Here is a 26,309-nt window from a genome sequence, read left to right on the forward strand (position 1 = left end):
CTCGTGCACATACCACCCACCGCCGTACACTCCGCACTCCTCTCCTGCACATACTACCCACCGCCGTACACTCTGCACTCGTCTCCTGCACACACCACCCACCGCCGTACACTCCGCACTCCTCTCCTGCAGATACCACCCACCGCCGTACACTCCGCACTCCTCTCCTGTAGATACCACCCACCGCCGTACACTCTGCACCCCTCTCCTGCACATACCACCCACCTCCTTACACTCCACACCCCTCTCCTGCACATACTACCCACCACCGTACACTCTGCACTCCTCTCCTGCACATACCACCCACCACCATACACTCCGCACTCCTCTCCTGCACATAATACCCACCGCACCCCTCTCCTGCACATAATACCCACCGCCATACACTCCACACCCCTCTCCTGCACATACTACCCACCTTCGTACATATGTAAGTCATCTCAGACTTAACCACACCTCTTTAAGCCACACCCAATGTTTGGCACCGTTTAAACCATGCCCACTTTTCACTGCGGCGCGCTACACACACCACATTTTTTTTTCTCAATGCCTTGGGCCCACTTTAGATTTTGCACACAGGCCCACTGATTTCATGATACGCCGCCGGTTTGAGGTCAGGGCTCTGTGCAAGCCACTGAAGTTTCTCCTCACCAAACTAATGACACCATGTCTATATGGAGCTGGCTTTGTACACAAGGGCGCAATCATACTGGAACAAAAAGAAAATCTTCCCCAAACTGTTGCCACAAGGTTAATGTCTTAGAATTTTCTAACATGTCATTGAGGCTTGGTTCACACTATTGCGATGGAGGCACCAGCGCGATTCCAGGGCGGGTTCTTGTATCGCATGTCTCTGGCAGGCAGTTCTTATGAACTGCTGTGCATGTCAATACAAAGCTAATGACACCCCCAGATCGGTTCACAGATCGCAGTGCAAACTGCCAAATGGTGCAGGAATCAGATCAAGATCTGATTCCAGTGCAGATCAAAAAAAGGGTCCTGCACCATTTTGGTGCAAATGCAATGCAAATTCAGCCATACAATCTGAATGGCTGAATTCGCATCACACAGACATCGCATGTGATCTGCACAGCAGTGCGAATCACATGCGATGTCTAACATCGCACCAGTGTGTACCCAGCCTAGGGTTGCCACCTGTCCGGGATTCACCCGGACAGTTTCAGGTTTGGAATCATGCTTCAGACCACCTGAAACCCAGACACATTATTCAGACCAGCCTATGGCTTCCCAGCAGGGTTGCTGGCTGCAGTTGTGTAAGCCGAGAGTGTCTGTTACACTCTCTTTCTGGCCCAAAGCCAGCACTAACAATCCCCCCCCCCCACACACACACACACACACAGACCGGAGAGGAGAGAGGGCTCGATCTGCACCTCTTTCACCCGCCCCTACAACTCTGTGTCTGCCCACACTCCAATCCCTGGCGCTGCCCGCTGCCTCAGAAAAGGAAAGCTGGGGCTGAAAATTTGAAGTCCAGCAGCCTCAGATACATCTGGATGAGAGGTGCTGGCTGCCAAGGGGTGTGCGAGCTCACCATCCATCCCTGTCTGTGACTGAAGTCTCCCTCCTTCTCTCTCCTGTCTTTGAGTGAGTACACCAAGGTAAATCAGAGTTCTCAGAGCACCCTTTACATCAGAGTTCCCCTTTACACCAGAGGCCACAGTGTTCCTCCTTACATCAAAGTCCTCTCCCTACATCAGAGTTCTCAGGGTTCCCACAGAGTTCCTTATGTTAGAGTCCCCAGAGTTCTCCCTTACATCAGAGTCTGCAGAGTCCCCCCTTACAGTGTAAGGGAACTCTGTGGACTCTGATGTAAAGGGGGACCCTTGTGATTAATTTAGAAATGATTAATTTTATTTAATTAAATTTAAATTGAAAGAGATTCAATTAATTTTAATCAATTTAGAAATGTTATTTAATTGCAAAATATATGTATAGTTTATACTATATAAAAAAAAAAAAAATTATGTGCACCGCTAAAGTGTTCGGGTTTGACTTTAAGAAGAGGTGGCAACCCTAACCCAGCCTGAATACTAAGAAATTAACAGGACACTTCACTGGAGACACCTGAACTCAATCATTTGGAGGGCTGACCATAATACTTTTGGCCATATAGTCCATGACCAGCAGTAAATGAACACCATCCGTATGATAAAAGCTGCTACCAGATTGGTTAATACAAGTTCGTTTTTTTTTTTTTTAAAACCTACAACGAGCCTTTTCCACTTATCAACAGGGGAATCGAGCTTAGATCAAAGCATGAAAAACTGCACAGGCTTTTCCTCCTGTACGTTCTATCCTCTGGTGAAATACAAGTAAGTGTACGTGAGCCTTGATGATCTCTGATGAAAAGAGACTCAGACGGCAATCGTCTCCCAATATGAAACCCCATGTGAGCCAATAACTCATTCCCGACAAGCACTGTTTCCTTAAAGGCAAACTAGAATGGTTTTCAGACAACTTTATTTGACAGTTTTTGAAATGTATACCTTTTTTAAACTGATGTCTTATTTTCCTCAACGATTAAGCCCCCACTGGACGAAACATGTTAGAGAGGGTTCTCCCATGGGTAGGACCAAGCTGAGCCAATTTTTTACTAAGAGAAGCTCATTATATGCCGAGGCAGACTGTGGATGGGCGTCATTTTGTTAAACTCCTCGATGTGCCAGTATACTGATGAGCCAGTATTCAACCCCGACCAGCACCTGCAAAGATTTGTGGCTAGTTGGCTAGGATACCAGATTGGGGTATTCGCTTTTCACCCCACCCATCAGGATATAATTAATGAGGTGGATCGGGCTTCAGAGGCAAGGGATATTTAGATGCATGTCTAAATCTACCCTTATTGAAACTCCAAACAGGGCTCCACAAAGCAGGAGGGGGCTGCATTCCGCTAGTCGAAGCTGGAGAAAACCCATGTCAATTTTTTTTTTTGCTGCTTGTGCCCCATTGAGGAGATTTCCCATGGCCTCCTGTTCAGATGATAAGTGAAAAGCTTAGTACTTCCCATTGATCTTTGTCTTGGAGGCAATGGCCACCAAAAAGAAAGAGTGAATCCTGCCAATGAGGATACATACAGCAATAAAGACCTACCAGAGGTTCTGGCTGATCCCTTCTACATCAAAACTTTAAAAAAAGCTTTTTTCTTCATGTTCACTTAAATGGGCCAGTTTACACCATGACCACATTCACACCGCATGCAAAACGCACTCCATTTGCGATCTGCAGCAGGTGTCTGTACAAAGAAAACAACACCCCAAACGCAAGACGCAAAACGCAGTGCGTTTGCCTGCACCGGATCACGCATGGTACAAAAGTACCATGCGATCCGGTTGCCGTGCACTACTTTTGGTGCTCTGTGGTGCGATTTTAGCCCATTCAAAATGAATGAGATGAAATCGCACCACAGAGAATCGTCTGTGAATCGCACAGGCAGGATTCATGTGCGGCATGGTGTGAACCGGCCCTTAAGCTTAGAGTGATGCTAAAGCTTTAAAGGGTTTGTAAAGTCAGAAGGTTTTTATCTTAATGCATTCTATGCATTAAGATAAAAAGCCTTCTGTGTGCAGCAGCCGCCCCTAATACTTACCTGAGTCCCCTCTCTGTCCAGCGTTGTCCACGAGTGTCTCAGCTGTACGGGATTCTCCCTCCTGATTGGCTGAGACACAGCAGCGGCGCCACTGGCTCCCGCTGCTGTCAAAGTTAGTTAGTCAATCAGGAGAGAGGACCCAACCACAGCTCTGTGTCTGAATGAACACAGGGAGCTGCAGCTCGGCTCGCGTGCCCCCATAGCAAGCTGCTTGCTGTGGGGGCACTCAATAGGAGGGAGGGGCCAGGATCACAGAAGAGGGACCTGAGAAGAGGAGGATCCGGGCTGCTCTGTGCAAATCCACTACACAGAGCAGGCAAGTATAACATGTTTGTTATTTTTGTAAAAAAAGAAAGCAAGACTTTACAATCACTTTCACCTTAATGCATACAATGCTCTTGCCGCTGTATCCCTCCTCCCTGGGCAGATTGATAATTGTCAATCAATTGTCAATAGTAGTTGTCAATTGTGTGTCAGTAGACGCAGATAGGACGGCTCAGGGACAAGTATGCACGGGTGCCCCCGATGTCAATGATCTCCGCCACACCGGTTACAGTGTCTGTGATTGCCGCCACACCAGTTACGGTGTCCGTGATCACCATCACACCAGTTACAGTGCCCATGATCACGCCACGCCAGTTACAGTGTCTGTGATCACCGCCATGCCAGTTACAATGTCCGAGATCACCGCCACGCCAGTTACAATGTCCGAGATCTCCGCCACGCCAGTTACAGTGTCTGTGATCACCGCCATGCCAGTTCCAATGTCCGAGATCACCGCCACGCCAGTTACAATGTCAGAGATCACCGCCACACCAGTTACAATGTCCGAGATCACCGCCACGCCAGTTACAATGTCCGAGATCACCGCCACGCCAGTTACAATGTCCGAGATCACCGCCACGCCAGTTACAATGTCCAAGATCACCGCCACGCCAGTTACAATGTCCGAGATCACCGCCACGCCAGTTACAATGTCCGAGATCACCGCCACGCCAGTTACAGTGTCTGTGATCACCGCCACGCCAGTTACAATGTCCGAGATCACCGCCATGCCAGTTACAGTGTCTGTGATCACCGCCACACCAGTTACAATGTCCGAGATCACCGCCAAGCCAGTTACAATGTCCGAGATCACTGCCACGCCAGTTACAGTGTCTGTGATCAACACACCAGTTATAATGTCCGAGATCACCATCACACCAGTTACAGTGCCCATGATCACCGCCACGCCAGTTGCAATGTCCGAGATCACCGCCATGCCAGTTACAGTGTCTGTGATTACCACCACGCCAGTTACAATGTCCGAGATCACCGCCATGCTAGTTACAGTGTCTGTGATCACCGCCACACCAGTTACAGTGTCTGTGATCACCGCCACGCCAGTTACAGTGTCTGTGATCACCGCCACACCAGTTACAGTGTCTGTGATCACCGCCACGCCAGTTACAGTGTCTGTGATCACCGCCACGCCAGTTACAGTGTCTGTGATCACCATGTTCATGATCATAACCACACCAGCCCCAGTGTCCCTGATCACCCCCCACACCACTCATATTGTCCCTTATCACTGCCACCCATTAACAATGTCACTAATCACCGACACACCGGTCATATGGTCCCTGATCACTGCCACAATAGGCCTCCCAAGCCTATTCTGACACTTCTCATATACATGTTCTAAATAATTACTTAGAACCCAAAACATTATGCAATGGGGTTTATATACTAAAGGCAAATCCACTGTGCCCTACAAGTGCACGTGGAAGTGCAGTCGCTGTAGATCTGAGGGGGACATGCAAGGTAAATAAAAAACAGCATTTTTCCTTGCACCTGATTGGATGATAGAAATCACCAGAGCTTCCCCTCATTTCAGATTCTCTCCTCCGATCTACAGCGACTGCACTTCCAAGTGCACTTGCAGTGCACAGCGGATTTGCCTTTAGTAAATTAACCCCAATATGTTTTCTGAAAGCAAAGGCCCGGGGGGGGGGGAATGTTGGTTATTGCAATTTTTTATGTCACACGATATTTGCGCAGCGGTTTTTCAAACGCAATTGTTTTTGGAAAAATTACATTTTAATGAATTTTACTGCACACACACACAATATAATACTCTATTGTTTGTTAGAATATTAAAGGTTATCTTACTCCGAGTAAATAGATACCCAACATATCATACTTTAAAACTGCAAGTGCCCGTGGAATGACGACATACTATGGTACTTAAAATTCTCCATCGGCAACGCTCTAAAAGCCTTTCCAGGTTACAAGTTTAGAGTTACACGGGAGGTCTGCTGCTAGAATTATTGCTCTCGCTCAGACGTTCGCAGCGATACCTCATGTGAGGTGCGATCACTGTTTACATATGTGTGCAGGAACGGCGTATGCGTTCAAATTTGCACGTGAGCATAGGGGAATGGGTGGCGCTTACACTCTCTTTTCTTTTTATTTCATTTTTTATACATTTATTGCTATCACAAGGGATGAACAACATCCCAAGTGATAGCAATAAGCATGACAAAAAAAAGCCCTGCTTATAACCACCCAATGGCCAAATGTGGTAAATCAACGAAAATACCTATGATACTTAGCACCATCTAGTGGCCATCATAAGAAATTCCTATGATACTTAGCACCATCAAGTGGCCAAATGTGTTATCTTTTGTTATAAAGCATGGAAAAAAAAACATTCGTCCAGCACGGGAAATAGCCTAATAACATTTATTGTTTCGCCCTATTTGCACAGAGTGAATGAACATGCACTTTCACTGGGCGAACTGCTGTGCACATTTTGTATAAATACTCCCCTAAAAGTGCCTGACTTGGAACAAGTAGACATATTAGGAGTTCTGACTGTGAACTGTCATGCTGAATGCTTGTTCCTAGACTTGTGCACAATGGAAAATTTTGTTTCGTTTAGTTTAGTTTTCATTCGTAAAATACATAATTTCGTTCTGTTATATTTGTTATGTTACGTTAATTCGTTTTTGGATAATTCGTTATTTCTGTAGAGTGTCGATATACGTTATACCGAATCGATTCGTTTTGTATGTATATCAATTTGATTCAATATTTATGTATGTATACTATATATTTGTGATAACGATTCGTAGTTTGGAAAGTCGTTTGTTTATTGAATCTATTAACACACACAATGACAATATCTCTTCTCCTCTGCTCAAATACAATACAACACCCTTCTCACTCAGTTCTCAGGAATGTACTTTGCCAGTAATCCAACCTCCAGCACAAAATGAATCAGCTGATCAGACTGTGACGGTTCACACGGGGCGGCTTCAAAGTCGTCCGACTCTGAAGCCGCCCCGTACAGCGCGACTTCAGCACGGCTTGCAAAACTTCTGTATAGAAGTCAATGCAAGCTGCTCCGAAGTCACCCCAAAGTAGTACAGGAGCCTTTTTCTAAGTTGGAGTGACTTCAGTTGCTCCTATTAGAATGGTTCCACTGCAATTCATGGAGTGCGACTTGTCATGCGGCTAAGTCGCCTGACAGGTCGCCCCTGTGTGAACCAGCACTAAGATTTACTCTGAGTTGACCTTTTGTTTCATTAGACCTTTAAGGAATGAACGAATCATGTTGAATTCAGTCGATATTTTTCCTATAATTTCTTTCGTATTAGTTGGAATTCGTTATTTTTTTCTTCGGACATTCAGATGCATCCGAATGTCCGAAATAGCGCTTAGTCATTGGTAGTCATTGGCAATGACTAAGCGCTAACATTTGCATGAAACGCGTCTACCTCTTTGTCCCCTGCTCCATCTGTCAACCACTTGTCATATGAAGCTTCAATAAAAGGATTTTTGGAAGTGCAGCCGTCCAGAATTATTTCTTTATGGCTGTTAGAGACTTACGGCTCTGGCTTATGGCTAGTTACCCCGAGCAGCAGCCTGGTGAAGGAGCACGCATGCGCTGAATGCAAGCTCGACCACGCCTTTCGTCCATCACCACTGACGTGCTTGTTGTGTGACCGTCTTCAAGCCTCGGAGCCTTGGGAACCACCGGGAACTGCTGACCACCACAGCTGCCCAGCTGGACAAAAGGAGCACAAGCTACTTATGCCATGCACATTATATCTCACCAAAATGTGAATTGATCTTACTTTTATTAAACATTGAATTTTAAAAGACATACTTCACTCAGAGTGGCGCCCCTCCTCTCTCTCTTTCTCACCCATATCCACAGAGTCACTTTGGCTCTCTACAGCTGGCTGTCCACACTGATACAGACCAGAACCCCTAAACCCTGATCTGGTCTCAGCAGTAAATGAACTTTGCCTACTGGCACACCTGGACCTTGGAACTATTTCCATATCGCACTAGCTGCGTTTCTAGCGCTCCATCTTTTTTAATTTTAATCTCTGCACCCCGAGCAGCAGTCCTCCCCTGTTTATCATCTAGCCTCCACTAACTGTGTAGTACAAAATGATCAAGAATGGAGACCAAGCAGATTATGGCTCAGAAACTGTAGAAAAAACAAGAGAGCCAGGCGCATGGATGTTTCCAAGGAAACCTGCAATAAGAATAATGATATTGTTGTTCTCCGGCCGCTGCTCCCAAACTCAAAAGACCAGATGAGAAAAACTAAAAGGAGCACAGTTCCAATAGAATGACAGGAGGTAGAAATAGATGTAAAGGTAAAAGACTTTAATTCCAAATAAAATAATCATGTACCAGAAACAATGTATAAAAATTCCAAATGAGAAAACCAAGGGGAAGGCATGTGCCCTATGAGCACTGACTCACAGCTTCCGTGTGATCTCTGCAAAGCCGAAAGGGATGGATGGTTGTCTCAAGCCATAGAGCTGAGAGAGAGGGATGGTTTTCTCAGTGTGTGAATGCTCAGCTCCCAAACTTTCCAGGCAGAGCCAGATGGAAATAGGCTATGTCGCGTCCCGGAGCTCCTGGAAGGGGACAGGGAGTCCCGGGAGAGCTCGCTTAGTGCCGGAATTTGGTGGGACAGTGTGGAGCTGTGAGGTCCAGATGGTAGAAGGCGGCAGGAGCAGGGCTGCTGAGTCCATGTAGGGTTGCCACCTCATTCCTTTAAACACCAACACATGAATTACACAGGTTCTGAGGCTAATTTAATGCAGATAGGGGCACCAAGTGAGTTTAATTACCACCTTAATCAGCCACAGAACCTGTGTAATTCATATGTGTTCGGGTTTAAAGGGATGAGGTGGTAACCCTACCGTGCACAGGTCAGCAGCTGCAGCCGCTGAACGGTCTCAAGACGGTCACTGATCACAAGGGAGGAGGAAGGTGACGGAACTCAATCACAGACGGAGTACATGTTTCGGGGATTAACCCCTTCGTTAATACAACAATAACAGGCAAAAAAAAATTATGTGATTGATTAAAGGTGATCAGTATATACTGTAATGTAATGCTATCAACCACATATAATGACTCAACGGGAGAAATGTATCAAAGTCTCATTCCATAACAGTATGAATGTCGAGATCCTCATTTAATCCATGAGGAGAAAGAGAATTTAGTTTAAAAATCCACATGGTGTAATGTCCTTATCCCTCCACTGGAGGCTCCGACATTTCTCCTGCAATATTCTTATCTTTCCACTGGGAGCTCTGATATCTCCACAAACTCAGTCGCAGATTGATGACGTCACAACGACATCACCCGGCTCCTCCTCTTGTCCCTATTTAAACAGCCGACGTCATTTGCTTGACGTTCGTGCTAAGAACCTGATGCCAGGTAAAGATCTCCAACAGAAGACTGCCGTCATCTCTCTCTATTGGGCCAGTCAGAGCCCCGACTATCATCTCTCTTTTGGGCCGGACAGAGCCCCGACTACCATCTCTCTTTTGGGTAAGGCAGAGCCCCGACTATCATCTCACTTTTGGGCCGGATAGAGCCCTGTCTTCCACCTCACTTTGGGGCCAGACAGAGCCCCTCCAACTTCCACTTGTTGGGCCGGACAGAGCCCCTTCCTCTCTAGTAGTCAGAGACTCTCCTCTGCCCTACCCACAGTCTACTTACTTTGCCCGAAGAAAACCTTACCTGTTCCTTTACACATAGGAGACCAGTACATCTCTCAAGAAGCTACTGGGTGACCCCATCTCCAGGAATCCACTCACTGCAAGTATCTTTACATTTCCTATAAACTTTATTCCTGTGTAGTGCTACAAGGCTTAAGTTGCCTCTGAAGCTCCCTGTCGTGGATGTGTATTACCACTCTAAATAAAACCAATTGTATTTCCAACCTTATCTGAGACTTCCTACCTGATAGCTTAAACCTGATAAGGTTAAAGTTAACTGTTAAGAATACAGTATTCATAGACTTCCGAAGCTGTGATCCACACAACCCAACATAGTTCACTGCCTGAAGCATTGCACATGGTTTCTCTCTTACACAGCAACATGAATCTTTTGTGGTCTGTGAGAGACCCCTTCGGTATATGCTCAATAGCTAGTACTGTCAAAACTTTGTAATTCTTCTCATGGAAAGTAGAGAAATGGCACGATATACTATATTCACCTTTTCCTTTTATAATAGACCTATGATGTTCCCCTACTCTGGTATGTAAAGTACGTATCGTTTGGCCCACATACAGTAGGTTACAGGGACATTTCAAAACATACATCACAAATTGAGTTGAATATGTGATGAAACCGTCCCCCACCACCATCATTCATCATCACTGAAGTCATCTAAATATACAAAATATTGCTGTTACAGTATTTCTCTTCTCAACACAGCAGGCCCTGTTCATATTTTTATTCTGGATGGGGGAAATATATTAAAATTTGAACAAATAACGGCATGAACAGAAGTAAAGTAAAAAAATAAAAAAAAAGAAGTTAGGGTAACCCTGTCCAAACTTCTTCCATGGTTGGAAAGAGGATAAATTTGTATTTATTTTTAGAAAAATGGCATCTGGAAGCAGGCTAATTGGAAATGTGCTTTAGCCCTTTCGATGCAAGAGACGATTTTTGTGTTTTTTTTAAGCACACATTAAAAAATATATAATTTTAGGCCTGAAAATTAGTTAAAGCGTTTGTTAACCCAAAAAGAAAATAATAAAGACCCTGTTCCTTTAAAGCATCTTATATGACACAGTGCTTGTGCTGTGTCATTTGACCCCTGTAACACCTAAAAAACCTGGCTGATCCTGCCAGTTTCCTCCCTCGCCTCTGTAAACTGACCACGGTTCATCATGGCTGCTGAGCCCTGACACTGGGGTCAGTTTACGTGCCTCCGTCATCCGTTCTCTCCTCTGTCCTCCTCTCCCCTCCCCCTCCCCTCCCTGTCTGTGAGCTCCCCTTCTGCTGCTCAAATGAGGGTACAATTTACAATTAGCCTCTTGGTTGATGAATCTAATGTCCCCCTGTGACTGTGCTTCATAAAAAATGCAGCTATATACCTTGCAGCCGCGCAGATCGGCGATCACGTGACCCGCCGTCTCTCTCTTCTCTCGCATGACAGCTGCAGTGGGTGGGGCCACCTCTCTCCTCCTCCCCTCCTGGCTGACGTCAGTGGGGGATCCTCGGCCCCACCCACTGCAGCTGTCATGCGAGAGAGGAGAGAGATGGAGAGTCACGTGATCGCCGATCTGCGCTCTGTAAACAAGGTATATAGCTGCATTTTTTATAAAGCACAGTTACAGGGGGACATTAGATTCATCAACCAAGAGGATAATGTAAATTGTACTCTGTGGGTTAACGAACACTTTAAAACACCCCAAATATTATATAATTTCTGAAAGCAGATGCCCTGGAAAATAAAATGGTGGTAGTTCCAAATGTTTATGTCACACGATATTAACACAAATCTTCAATAAAAAATAGGATTTTTATAACAGCTTACCTGTAAAATCCTTTTCTTTGAAGTACATCACAGGACACAGAGCCATAGTAGTTACTATGTGGGTTATAGGACACCTTCAGGTGATGGACACTGGCACATCCTAAGACAGGAAGTCCACTCCCTATATAACCCCTCCCACTACTGGGAGTATCTCAGTTTTTATAGCAAAGCAATACACATGTATACTAGAAAGAGGGGCGGGACCTCTGTGTCCCGTGATGTACTTCAAAGAAAAGGATTTTACAAGTAAGCTGTTATAAAAATCCTATTTTCTTATCGTATAGGATTCTTATGACAGCTTACCTGTAAAATCCTTTTCTTTGAAGTACATCATGGGACACAGAGCCATAGTAGTTACTAGTTGCTATGTGGGATGTCCCATAGCAATGCCAACTGAGGGGAGGGAGACACAACAGAATTAGGGCAACAAGAAACTAGAGGAGTTATACTGCTGCCTGCAGCACACTACACCCAAAGGCGATATCCTCATGCCTTTTTACATTCACCTGATAAAATCTGGTAAATGTATGGACTGAAGACCAAAATTTGGTAAATGTATGGACTGAAGACCAAGCCTTGCAGATTTGAACCATGGAAGCTTGGTGATGCACCCCCCACGAAGCACTAACAGCCCTAGTGGGGTGTGCTTTAATATGAAAAGGTGGAAATTTCCTTCTTAAACCATAAGCTTGAACAATCACTTGTCGAATCCATTTAGAAATAGTAGATTTGGATGCTGCCTGTCCTCTTTTAGGACCTTAAGGCAACACAAACAAAACATCAGTTTTTCGAATCTGAACAGTCGTTCTTACCACATCAAGAGAATGTAGTGACTTTTCTTCTGCAGAACGGGGTTCTGGGAAAAATGAAGGTAGAACAATATCCTGGTTTAAATGAAAACCTGAGACTACCCTAGGTAGAAAATTAGGATGAGGACACAATACAACCTTATCCCTGTGAATAATTAAATATGGCTCTTTACAAGAAAGAGCAGCCAAATCTGATACCATTCTTGCAGAAGATATGGCTACCAGCAAAACTAGTTTCCTTGTCAAAAAGGATCAAGAGAATATGTTGTATTGGCTCAAAAGGCTGTTTCTGTAATGCTGACAGGACTAAATTCAAGTCCCAAGGGTTCAGGGGTGACTTAAGTGGAGGTTGTAAGCCGCGTTACCCCCTGAATAAAGCTACGAACCAAAAAGTGTGAAGCAAGTGGTCGCTGAAAAAATACCGATAAGGCTGAAACCTGGTCCTTGATAGTACTCAAGACCAGCTTTATTTCTAATCCCATCTGTAGAAAGTCAAGGATTCTACCTATGATATATTTCCTGGGGTGCCAACCCCTGGATTCACACCAGGAGACATATGCCTTCCAGACTCTATAATATATGACTCTGGAGGCCGGGTTCCTTGCATTAACTAGAGTAGACTCCACTGAACCTGACAGCCCACGCTTCTCCAGAATGTGGGTCTCAATAGCCAAACTGTTAAATTTAGCGTTTGTAAAGTAGGATGGAATACCGGACCTTGCGAGAGAAGGTCAGGCAGCGGCGGTAGGGTCCATGGGTTCCCTACCGCCATCTTTACGATCTGCATACCGAGATTTCCTGGACCACGCTGGGGGCCACAAGAATCACCGACTTCCCTTCCTGCTTGATCCTGCAAAGAAGTCGAGGACGCAGGCAGAATAGGAAGAAATGCATAAATCACTGAGAACCGATTCCACGGGAATACCAAGGCATCTGTTCCGCATGCTAACGGGTCCTTTTTTCCTGACACAAAGTTGTTGATTTCTTTGTTAAACCTGGACGCAAACAGATCTACGTCTGGGATTCCCCATCTTTGACATATTGACATGAAGATATCGGGGTGAAGGAACCATTCTCCCGGGAATAACTACTGGTGACTCAAGTAGTCCGCCTGCCAATTTTCTATTCCTAGAAGGAAGACTGCCGATAGGCAAAGTACATTGTTTTCTGCCCAAGATAGGATACGATTCACATTCTCTGGGCCGCACAACTTCTTGTGCCCCTTTGGTGATTAATATAGGCCATTGCTGTGGCATTGTTGGATTGAATCCTGGCAGGACAATTTCGTAAACTGAACATTCAGGCCCTCAAGACCAAGTGCTCTGCCTGAATTTCTAGAATGTTAACGGGCAAGGCCATTTCTGATCTGGGCCACTTCTCTTGGACAGTTGCCTCTTCCAGGACTGCTCCCCAACCACCCAAAAAAAAAAAAGGTTGGCATATGTTGTTACCACTTCCCAGGTAACTGAAGGAAGGATTTTCCCCTTTGCGGACTTTTGGTTATTAACCATAAACTGAGGCTCTGGCGCACCCAGCCTACAGCACCTGGTATTTCCAGGCGGTCTCCCATCCAGGCACTAACCAGGACTGACCCTGCTTAGCCTCCAAGATCCGACGAGATCGGGCGCTTTCAGGGTGATGTGGCCGTAGGTTTTGGAGTCAGACACATTGGGAATCTAGAGCTTGAGCCCTTTGTTCCAAGCCGATAGGATACTGTTTTGCAGCAGTCTCGAATGAAACTGAACATAAGGAACGGCCTTGAATGAAGACACCATCTTTCTCAACAACCTCATGCAAAGCTGAATAGAAGAATTCATCTTGCTTCGACCACCTGAATCAGTTCCTTTTATGGCGCTGATCTTTGCCTGGGGCAAGAATACCCTTTTCTGGGTGTATCTATGATCAGACCCAAGTATTTTAGCCTTCTGCATGGTTTTAAAGAAGATTTCTTCTAGGTTGAGAATCCGACCTAGATAATCTAGGTAGTTGAATGTGGTGACCGTACTTTGGTCTAAGCGGGCTACCGACTGGTCTATCAAGAACAGATCGTCTAGGTAAACCATAATCGTTTGGGCCCTTAATCTGGCTAGAAGAGGGGCCAGAACCTTTGTAAACACTCAAGGTGCAGTAGCTAGACCGAAAAGCAGAGCTACACACTGAAAATGAAGATTTTCCAACTTGAAAAGTAGATATTTCTAGTGAGCGAGGAAATAGGCAGATGGAGGTATGCATCTTTGATGTCGATTGACGCAAGAAGTTCTCCTCCTTGTAGGATGGAAATAACTGATTGGATTGACTCCATGCGAAAAAAGAGTGGTTATATTCAGGAAATGAATTTTGATTTTTGAGATCCAGAATATCCATTTGGTTTTGGAAAAAAAAGGTTTGAACCAAACCCCAACCTCTGCTCTTACACCTTAGACACTGGCAAAAAAAACTGAGGTACTCTCAGTAGTGGGAGGGGTTATATAGGGAGTAGACTTCCTGTCTTAGGGTGTGCCAGTGTCCATCACCTGAAGGTGGCCTATAACCCACATAGTAACTACTATGGCTCTGTGTCCCGTGATGTACAATAAGAAAATTCACTGAAGTTCATTTTAGGCCACACAAATACAACAAATTATCCCAATTCTTCATAAAATAAAAAAGATGAGGTTTTGCCAACATCTCAAGCCTGAAAGTTGCGTGCGTGAAAAAACAAACTTTGGAATCCAAAAGTCACCATATTTCTCCCTCTTCGTCCACCTTGATTCTCCTGCTCTTTCATCTTGCCTCATCTTTTTCTATTTCTGTTGCTCACATTATTTTAATCACTTGACATTGCTTGTTAAATATCTTCCAAAACCCTCCTTCTGTAGACTGTCATATCTTGACTGACAGACAAAAGACTCCTTATGGGCTCACCTATCTCACACCACTATATCCATATATTTACATCCGGACAAGTAATATATACCCTTATATAAACTCTTATAAAATTTCCAATAACCTTATGCTTACATACCCTTTCCATTTTTTAATATGGTGTCTTGCTCCTTTGCTATAATCTGATCTGTTGTTTTTAAACTTACATTGTAGTCAATGTTATTTAATTGTTTTATTAAAAATTCAATAAAATTCATTGCAACACAAAATTCTCCATAGGTGACACTTTAAAAACCACCACAAGTCACCAGTTTGGAGTTACCCATGAATGATGGCCCTAGAATTATTCCTCTTGCACTGCCATACGTGGCAATATGTTAAGCAGCCCACAGATTATGCAATTTTCTTTCCTTCCACCAACATTTAGTGTTGATGGGAGAATCCGTCCCTCATCGCTATTGTGTTCTGCCAGCGGGGAGCATAGGGAGCCTTCCTTGCCGGCAGAACACAATTGTCAGATTGAAAAAAAAATAATTCTGACAGGCTGGTTGTACGATCGATGGCTCGACTTCAGTACAACCACCTTGCCCATAGATGGATCGATCCATCTATGGGCAGCTTAACATGTATAGCCCAATCAATATTTTTGTACGTGGCGCTCCCCCATGTGTGTTTACTTTCATATGTGGATGGGGCAGGCTAAGTTTTTTTTTTAGTGGTGGTAGTGGGGGGGGGGGATTTGAAGTGATTGTAAAGCTCTAATTTTTTTTTTCATTAAAATAATAGACATGTTATACTTACCTGCTCTGTGCAGTGGTTTTGCACACAGCAGCCTGGATCCTCCTTTTCTCAGGGGCCCATGCCAGCACTCCTGGCTCCTCCCTCCTGTTGGGTGCCACGCAACAAGCAGCTTGCTATATGGGCACCCGAGTCGAGCCACTGCTCTTTGTGTCAATTCACACACACAGCCGTGACTTGGCCCCATCCCATCTCCTGATTGGCTCACTGGATGTGATTGATAGCAGCGAAAGCCAGTGGTTTCCCGTGCTGCCAATGGCCAATCAAAAGTGCAATTCGCCGGAGAGGCAAGGCTCTCGTGGACATTGCTGGAACAAGATGGGGCTCAGGTAAGTATTAGGGGGGCTGCTGCACACAGAAGGTTAGAATGCATGAAGGTATAAAAACCTTGTGCCTTTACAACCACTTTAAGTGCTTGGCTAATGTTAATTTTTTACCCTTATTTTTCACTTTATTTCTACCACATAGTGAACCAAAGGTCCCCTATGTGATAATATTGTGCTATAACAGGTTCTCTTTAATGAGGCATCAGGGATCTCAGTACCAGGGGGCCCTGTACAGCCACCCGATTGCTTCTATCTGACAGCCGACAGTTGGCTGGTCAGATTTAAAATGGCTAAGGCATCTCTTCTTGTTTTGGATAGTGTGCAGAAGGGTTGCAATCTTGCCCCGTGTACCTTCTTGTTCTGGTGACCCTGTTCCTCTCATTTTGTGTCCTGCTGCCACAAGGGTGTCACTGAGACACACAGTGAGGGAAAATATCCCCAGCTTAGTCATATACAGCAATAAAAAAAACAGTCAGAGGTTATACCCTTCCTTGCTCTGTTCAAAACGAAAATAAAAGGTCAAACAAGAGAAGGCCTGCATGGCCAAAGCTCAAACATGAGAAGGCCACCATAGCCAAAGCTCAAACAAGTGAAGGCCTCCATGGCCAAAGCTCAAACAAGAGAAGGCCAGTATGGCCAAATCTCAAACAAAAGAAGGCCTCCATTGCCAAAGCTCAAACAAGAGAAGGCCACCATGGCCAAAGCTCAAACAAGAGAAGGCCACCATGGCCAAAGCTCAAACAAGAGAAGGCCTCCATTGCCCAAAGCTCAAACAAGAGAAGGCCTCCATGGCCAAAGCTCATACAAAAGAAGGCCACCATGGCCAAAGCTCAAACAAGAGAAAGCCACCATGGCCAAAGCTCAAACAAGAGAAGTCCTCTATGGCCAAAACTCAAGTAAGAGAACACCTCCATGACAAAGCTCAAACAAGAGAATGCCTTCATTGCCCAACTCCTAGACATAATGCTGACAGAGTACAACTCTTAACCATCAGACGCTGCTTCTAAGAGTTAGGAATTATTAACCTCCAGCCATGGATTGGAGCCTATGCATGACCATCCTGGGAGGAACTCTTGAAATTAACAGCATGTCTTGTGTCTTGGTTTTATAGGATATGCCAATTTTTACAAAACTGGAAATTTACTAGGTTATATTGAATCACTGTGAGCCTTGGTATGTAAATATCAACGGCATTTTCCTGAATGATAACCTGAACTGCCCCCTTCAGCTTCTCAGGTCTCAATGTTGGCCAATGAGGCCACCTCTATCAGTGATGGGCTTTTACTGAGACTTAGGTAGACTGAAGGGGGTCCAGGCATTTGACCTCAAAAAATATGGTCAAAATTGTGCATACCAGGGCCCTTGGGGATTAAGAGCTGATTTGACAGTAAATCCAAGAATGGACCTGAGGTCCTCACACCTGGAGGTACCCATACCTCCATACCCATCCCTGGAGGTACCCATACATGGAACCACTGACAGAGGTACTTTTACTTCACTACACATCTGATTTTTATTATTATGGGCTCATTCACACCAAGTGCATTCAGCTACGTTGATCAGCATCAATCAACTCAAAGGAACAAAAAAAAGCGATTGATTTCTGTGTGACCTAATCACACCTTACATGAGCAGTGGTGCACACTGTGTAAAATTACAGCACGTCTGCTTTTTCATACAGCTCAACGCACGTTACTGCATGTCAACGCACTGCAGGAAATCTGCATTCTGGGCATGCATCCCTAAACACGAGTACCACTCGGTACAGCATCCAGCCGCTGTGTATTCCAGCTTGTCATAGATTTTGACAGCCCGCTGGCAGAGGGGCTGGACGCTGCACCTGTGCTTTCCGAGCGCACAATAACGCCAGGATTTGTGTGTGCAGACACAAACATATTGAGTAAAAATATTTTTCTCTGCCCCTGGACAGTTTAAAAGGGATTATAAATCTCCTATAACACTGATATATCTCCATGCAGTAATACAAGCAAACATTTTCTTGGTGTTTTATGTTTAGTGAGATATTTAAAATCTATCTACCCCCTAAAAAATATATATGAATATCGCAACCTAGTCCTTAAAGGGGTTGTAAAGGTATTTTTTTTTTTTTTTTTTAAATAACAAACATGTTATACTTACCTTCACTGTGCAGCTCGTTCTGCATTTACCACCTTAATGCGAGCTCCCTCGCATGGTGGTGAGTGCTTGCGGGCGCGCTCCCGTGATACAGCCGGCGGCTATAGCCGCTCGCTGTATCACTCGGCCCCGCCCCCCGGCGCGCCGCGTCATCGGATGTGATTGACAGCAGCGTGAGCCAATGGCTGCGCTGCTTTCAATCCATCCACTGCAGCCAATCAGCGACCAGGCTGAGCTGCAATGAAGATGACGAGGACGAGCAGCGAAGATTCGAGGCGTCAGGTAAGTAAAACGGGGGGGCTGGGGGCGGCGGTACTGTCAAAAGTTTTTTCACCTTAATGCATAGAATGCATTAAGGTGAAAAAATTTTTACCTTTACAACCCCTTTAATGAAGAACTACAGTGAGGGGAAAAAAGTATTTGATCCCCTGTTGATTTTGTACGTTTGCCCACTGACAAAGAAATGATCAGTCCATAATTTTAATGGTAGGTTTATTTTAACAGTGAGAGACAGAAGAACAAAAATATCCAGAAAAATGCATTTCAAAAAAGTTATAAACTGATTTGCATTTTAATGAGTGAAATAAGTATTTGACCCCTCCGCAAAACATGACAGTACTTGTTGGCAAAACCCTTGTTGGCAATCACAGAGGTCAGACATTTCTTGTAGTTGGTCCCCAGGTTTGCACACATCTCAGGAGGGATTTTGTCCCTCTCCTCTTTGCAGATCCTCTCCAAGGTATTAAGGTTTTGAGGCTGACGTTTGGTAACTCGAACCTTCAGATCCCTCCACATATTTTCTATCGGATGGCTAGGCCACTCTAGGACCTTAATGTGCTTCTTTTTGTGCCACTTTTTTGTTGCCTTGGCCGTGTGTTTTAAGTCATTGTCATGCTGGAATACCCATCCACAACCCATCTTCAGTGTTCTGGCTGAGGGAAGGAGGTTCTCATCCAAGATTTTACAATACATGGCCCCTTAATGCCGCAAAGTCCGCCTGTACCTTTAGCAGAAAAACACCCCCAAAGCATAATGTTTCCACCTCCATGTTTGACGGTGGGGATGGTGTTCTTGGGGTCACAGGCAGCATTCCTCCTACTCCAAATGGCGAGTTGATGCTAAAGAGCTCGATTTTGTTCTCATCTGACCACAACACTTTCACCCAGTTCTCCTCTGAATCATTCAGATTAGACGTGTGCACTGCCAAAAAATTTGTTCGTTTTAGTTTCATTTGTTTTTTTTTCCGTTTTTCGGGTCATTCGTTATGATCGCAATTAGTAAATTTGTACATTCGCACATTTGTACATTAGTGAATTCGTAAATTCGTAATTTTGTAAATTCGTACTTTTAGAAAATTCGTATATTTGTAAATTCAAAAATTTGGAAATTTGGAAAGGGGAAATTCGAAAATCCAAAAACCCGAAAATTAGAAAATCTAAAACAGTAACTATTAAATTATAGGTATTGTAATTTCCTTTCAAATTTGGCTGTTAGTGAACGTAATGAATACAAATTTATCCGAAGTTACGAATTATCCGAAACTTTGGATAAATTTGTATTTGTTACGTTCACTAACAGTCAAACTTGAAAAGAAATTCCAATTCCTATAATTTAATAGTTAGTAATAGTTAAGTTATTATTAGTTAATTATTATTTCAGATTTCCGAATTTACAAATTTACGAATGTACGAATTTACAAACTTACGAATGTGCAAATGTACGAATTTCCGAATGTACGAATTTACGAATGTGCAAATGTACGAATTTCCGAATGTACGACTTTACAAATTTTCAACCATTCGAATTTACGAATATTCGGAAAAATTAGTTAATCGGGTTTTCGTTAATTTAACGAATTTCTGAATTAACGAATTTGTTGAAATTCGTTAAAAAATGAATTCAGAACGAAACTAATTGCACATGTCTAATTCAGATGTTCATTAGAAAACATCAGACCGTCCTGTACATGGGCTTTCTTGAGCAGGGGGACCTTGCGGGTGCTGCAGGGTTTCAGTCCTTCAAGACGTAGTGTGTTACCAATTGTTTTCTTGGTGACTATGGTCCCAACTGCCTGGAGATCATTGAAAAGATTCTCCTGTGTAGTTCTGGGCTGATTCCTCACCGTTCACATGATCATTGAAACTCCACAAGGTGAGCTCTTGCATGAAACCCCAGACCGAGGGAGATTGACAGTTATTTTCCCCAATTCGCGAACAATCGCACCAACTGTTGTCACCCTCTCACCAAGCTGCTTGGCGATGGTCTTGTAGCCCATTCCAGCCTTGTGTAGGTCTACAATCTTGTCCCTGACATCCTTGGACAGCTCTTTGGTCTTGGCCATGGTGGAAAGATTGGATTCTGATTGATTGATTCTGTGGACAGGTGTCTTTTATACAGGTAACAAGCTGAAATTAGGAGCATTCCCTTTAAGAGAGTGCTCCTAAACTCAGCTCGTTACCTGTATAGAAGACACCTGGGAGCCAGAAATCATGCCGATTGTTATGGGATCAAATACTTATTTCACTCATTAAAATGCAAATCAATTTATAACTTTTTTGAAATGCGGTTTTCTGAATATTTTTGTTATTCTGTCTCTCACTGTTATAATAAACTGACCATTAAAATTATAGACTGATCGTTTCTTTGTCAGTGGGCAAACGTACAATTCAGCAGGGGATCAAATACTTTTTTCCCCCTCACTATACGCTGCATCTGAGCACCACAAACCAAAATGCTACTGAATTCATTTTTAATATTCAAAGCAAACTCCCCCATCCATCCATATCTTCATGCTTTATTTTGTTGAGAAAACCCTTTGAAACCAACCCCCTAGCATTTATAGCTGTGGCCATCTTGAGAAAGGGCAGATGATTCATGTAGCATTTACTTCCTGGAATCAACCTGAACTGAGCTCAAGCGTGCAGGAAGGAGGATGTGTTTAGATGAGAAAGCCCCTTCTCCCCTCCTGAAGACTCCTCGGATATATGACATCATTTGCTTAGGCGAGATTATGTGGGATCCTCCACTCAAAGAGGGGCTTAAACCAGGAAGAGAAGAACCCCAGGTGCTGGCTAAATGCTGATGCAAGTAGAAGAGAACAAGAAGACCTGGACAGCCGCACACCGGAATGGATAAATCCGTCTTTTTATTCTAAATACAGGATCATGGGGTACACAACATGACTGTGGGGTGCTACAAAAATAGTTGACGCGTTTCGCACTTACACCAAGTGCTTACTCATGAGTAAGCACTTGGTGTAAGTGTGAAACGCGTCAGCTATTTTTGTACCACCCCACAGTCGTTTTGTGTACCCCGCGATCCTGTATCTTGAATAAAAAGATGGATTTATCCATTCCGGTGTGTGGCTGTCCAGGTCTTCTTGTTCTCTTCTACTATCATTTGCTTAGGCTCGGATTGCATGATACTTTTTTACCATGTGATCCGGTTACAGTGCGTTTTAAAAAGTAATGCATGCACTACTTTCGTGTCGTGCGATTTTAACCCATTCAAAATGAATTCTGTGTAGTATTGCAGCACACCACAATGCACAGTAACACATTAGCACGCACTGTGGTGCACTGGTTACAAAAAAGCACAAAAAGTACCTGTTTTGGTGCATAAGGCAGCCAGTTCAAATGAGCGGGCTGCCAAAACACAGCGCATGTTAAATGCAACACTGAACCCAACCTAAGGGCCCATCACACCAGAATGCGGTGAGGGAAACTCACAGTTCCTGCACCGCATTCAAAACGCACTGTAGTTGTTATCTGCAGCAGGTGTCAATATTAAGTTAACCACTTCCGGACCGCCGTACGCCGATATACGTCCTTACTTTGAAGGAGGATATCATTGTTATGGCAGCAGCTAGCTTTCATAACCCCGGTATCCTCTTGTTCGGCCGGCGGTCCGCTTCAAGATAAAAGTGGTCTCTGTGTCAGATTCGCCGCGAGATCACTTTTATCGGCGTGGGAGAGGGCCCCCCCCTCCCGCCGTGCTCCAGTGCCCTCCACCGCTTACCGGAGCCGTCGGCATCGGCGGAGGTGATTGGATGTTGTGCCTTCCTTGGCATGGAAGATGCCCCTCACCCGTCTTCATGACATTGCAGGGTGGAAGCAACATTAAAATGTCACTTCCACCCATAGCTCTTAAAGGGCCATTTTTTTAATTCTTTTTTTAAATGACAATTTTAATTGAATTTTATTTTATTATTGCATTTTAGTGTAAATATGAGCCTCACGCAGATATACTGAGGCAGAATGGCACGGGCAGGCAGAATCACGTACCTGTATGTGATCTGCCTCCCGCGGGCGGGGGGTCCAACCAGACCCCCCCCCCCCCCCGGTGCCCCCCCTGGTGCCTGAGGCGGTCGGCTTGTGTCTTGGAGCGATGAGAGGGGAGGGGGAGACCATCCATTCGTGGCCCCTCCCTCCCGATCGCTCCCAGCCAATCAGATGATTCCTCTGCTGCTGTATGCTAAATAGCAGCAAAGGAAATGATGTAATCTCTCCTCGGCTCGGTATTTTCCGTTCCGGTGCAGAGGAGAGAAGATTTCACTGTGAGTGCACAACACTACACACACAGTAGAACATGCCATGCACACAATACACCCCTGATCCCCCCCCCCCCCTCCGTCACACTGACACCAAGCAGTTTTTTTTTGATTACTGCATGGTGTCAGTTTGTGACAGTTACTGTGGCAGGGCAGTTAGGGTTAGCCCCCTTTAGGTCTAGGATACCCCCCTAACCCCCCCTAATAAAGTTTTAACCCCTTGATCACCCCCCGTCGCCAGTGTCGCTAAGCGATCATTTTTCTGATCGCTGTATTAGTGTCGCTGGTGACGCTAGTTAGTGAGGTAAATATTTAGGTTCGCCGTCAGCGTTTTATAGCGTCAGGGACCCCCATATACTGTCTAATAAATGTTTTAACCCCTTGATTGCCCCCTAGTTAATCCTTTCACCACTGATCACCGTATAACCGTTACGGGTGACGCTGGTTAGTTACTTTATTTTTTATAGTGTCAGGGCACCCGCCGTTTATTACCAAATAAAGGTTTAGCCCCCTGATCGCCCGGCGGTGATATGCGTCGCCCCAGGCAGCGTCAGATTAGCGCCAGTACCGCTAACACCCACGCATGCAGCATACGCCTCCCTTAGTGGTATAGTATCTGAACGGATCAATATCTGATCCGATCAGATCTATACTAGCGTCCCCAGCAGTTTAGGGTTCCCAAAAACGCAGTGTTAGCGGGATCAGCCCAGATACCTGCTAGCACCTGCGTTTTGCCCCTCCGCCCGGCCCAGCCCACCCAAGTGCAGTATCGATCGATCACTGTCACTTACAAAACACTAAACGCATAACTGCAGCGTTCGCAGAGTCAGGCCTGATCTCTGCGATCGCTAACAGTTTTTTTGGTAGCGTTTTGGTAAATTGGCAAGCGCCAGCGGCCTAGTACACCCCGGTCGTAGTCAAACCAGCACTGCAGTAACACTTGGTGACGTGGCGAGTCCCATAAATGCAGTTCAAGCTGGTGAGGTGGCAAGCACAAGTAGTGTCCCGCTGCCACCAAGAAGAAGACAAACACAGGCCCGTCGTGCCCATAGTGCCCTTCCTGCTGCATTCGCCAATCCTAATTGGGAACCCACCACTTCTGCAGCGCCCGTACTTCCCCCATTCACATCCCCAACCAAATGCAGTCAGCTGCATGAGAGGCATTTTGAAGTTCTCCCGAGTACCCCTACCCAGCGAACACCCCCAAAAAAGATGTTGTGTCTGCAGCAAGCGTGGATATAGGCGTGACACCCGCTATTATTGTCCCTCCAGTCCTGACAATCCTGGTCTTTGCATTGCTGAATGTTTTGAACGCTACCATTCACTAGTTGAGTATTAGCATAGGGTACAGCACTGCACAGACTAGGCACACTTTCACAGGGTCTCTCAAGATGCCATCGCATTTTGAGAGACCTGAACCTGGAACCGGTTACAGTTATAAAAGTTACAGTTACAAAAAAAAGTGTAAAAAAAAAAAAACACAAAAAAATATATAAAGTAGAAAAAAATTGTTGTCGTTTCATTGTTCTCTCTCTCTCTATTCTCTCTCTCTATTGTTATGCTCTTTTTTACTGTATCTATTCTGCAATGTTTTATTGTTATTATGTTTTATCACGTTTGTTTTTCAGGTATGCAATTTTTTATACTTTACCGTTTACTGTGTTTTATTGTTAACCATTTTTTTGTCTTCAGGTACGCCATTCACGACTTTGAGTGGTTATACCAGAATGATACCTACAGGTTTAGGTATCATCTTGGTATCATTCTTTTCAGTCAGCGGACGGCTTTCATGTAAAAGCAATCCTAGCGGCTAATTAGCCTCTAGACTGCTTTTACAAGCAGTGGGAGGGAATGCCCCCACCGTCTTCCGTGTTTTTCTATGGCTCTCCTGTCTCAACAGGGAACCTGAGAATGCAGCCGGTGATTCAGCCAGCTGACCATAGAGCTGATCAGAGACCAGAGTGACTCCAAACATCTCTATGGCCTAAGAAACCGGAAGGTACGAGCATTTCATAACTTAGATTTTGCCGGATGTAAACAGCGCCATTGGGAAATTGGGAAAGCATTTTATCACACCGATCTTGGTGTGGTCAGATGCTTTGAGGGCAGAGGAGAGATCTAGGGTCTAATAGACCCCAATTTTTTCAAAAAAGAGTACCTGTCACTACCTATTGCTATCATATTTACATTCCCTGAGATAACAATAAAAATGATTAAAAAAAAAAAAAAAAATGAAAGGAACAGTTTAAAAATAAGATAAAAAAGCAAAAAAATTATAAAGGAAAAAAAAAAGCACCCCTGTCCCCCCCTGCTCTCGCGCTAAGGCGAACGCAAGCGTCGGTCTAGTGTCAAATGTAAACAGCAATTGCACCATGCATGTGAGGTATCACCGCGAAGGTCAGATCGAGGGTAGTAATTTTAGCAGTAGACCTCCTCCGTAAATCTAAAGTGGTAACCTGTAAAGGCTTTTAAAGGCTTTTAAAAATGTATTTATTTTGTTGCCACTGCACGTTTGTGCGCAATTTTAAAGCATGTCATGTTTGGTATCCATGTACTCGGCCTAAGATCATCTTTTTTTATTTCATCAAACATTTGGGCAATATAGCGTGTTTTAGTGCATTAAAATTTAAAAAAGTGTGTTTTTTCCCCAAAAAATGCATTTGAAAAATCGCTTCGCAAATACTGTGTGAAAAAAAAATAATAAAACACCCACCATTTTAATCTGTAGGGCATTTGCTTTAAAAAAATATAATGTTTGGGGGTTCAAAGTAATTTTCTTGCAAAAAAAAATTATTTTTTTCATGTAAACAAAAAGTGTCAGAAAGGCTTTGTCTTCAAGTGGTTAGAAGAGTGGGTGATGTGTGACATAAGCTTCTAAATGTTGTGCATAAAATGCCAGGACAGTTCAACCCCCCCCAAATGACCCCATTTTGGAAAGTAGACACCCCAAGCTATTTGCTGAGAGGCATGTCGAGTCCATGGAATATTTTATATTGTGACACAAGTTGCGGGAAAAAGACAATTTTTTTTTTTTTGCACAAAGTTGTCACTAAATGATATATTGCTCAAACATGCCATGGGAATATGTGAAATTACACCCCAAAATACATTCTGTTGCTTCACCTGAGTACGGGGATACCACATGTGTGAGACTTTTTGGGAGCCTAGCCGCGTACGGGACCCCGAAAACCAAGCACCGCCTTCAGGCTTTCTAAGGGCGTACATTTTTGATTTCACTCTTCACTGCCTATCACAGTTTCGGAGGCCATGGAATACCCAGGTGGCACAACCCCCCCCAAATGACCCAATTTTGGAAAGTAGACACCCCAAGCTATTTGCTGAGAGGTATAGTGAGTATTTTGCAGACCTCACT

At 44.4% G+C, this 26,309-nt stretch overlaps 1 protein-coding gene and 1 pseudogene across 7 annotated transcripts in view; both read right to left on the reverse strand.

The window, feature by feature from the left end:
• Window positions 1-26,309, reverse strand: part of SYNGAP1 (synaptic Ras GTPase activating protein 1) — a 487,176-nt gene that overhangs the window by 438,406 nt on the left and 22,461 nt on the right. The gene's annotated exons all lie outside the window — the stretch shown is intronic.
• LOC141109161 (5S ribosomal RNA) lies at window positions 13,796-13,914 on the reverse strand (annotated as a pseudogene).

This window comes from Aquarana catesbeiana, linkage group LG09 (assembly GCF_042186555.1).
Source record: "Aquarana catesbeiana isolate 2022-GZ linkage group LG09, ASM4218655v1, whole genome shotgun sequence".
Taxonomy (NCBI): domain Eukaryota; kingdom Metazoa; phylum Chordata; class Amphibia; order Anura; family Ranidae; genus Aquarana; species Aquarana catesbeiana.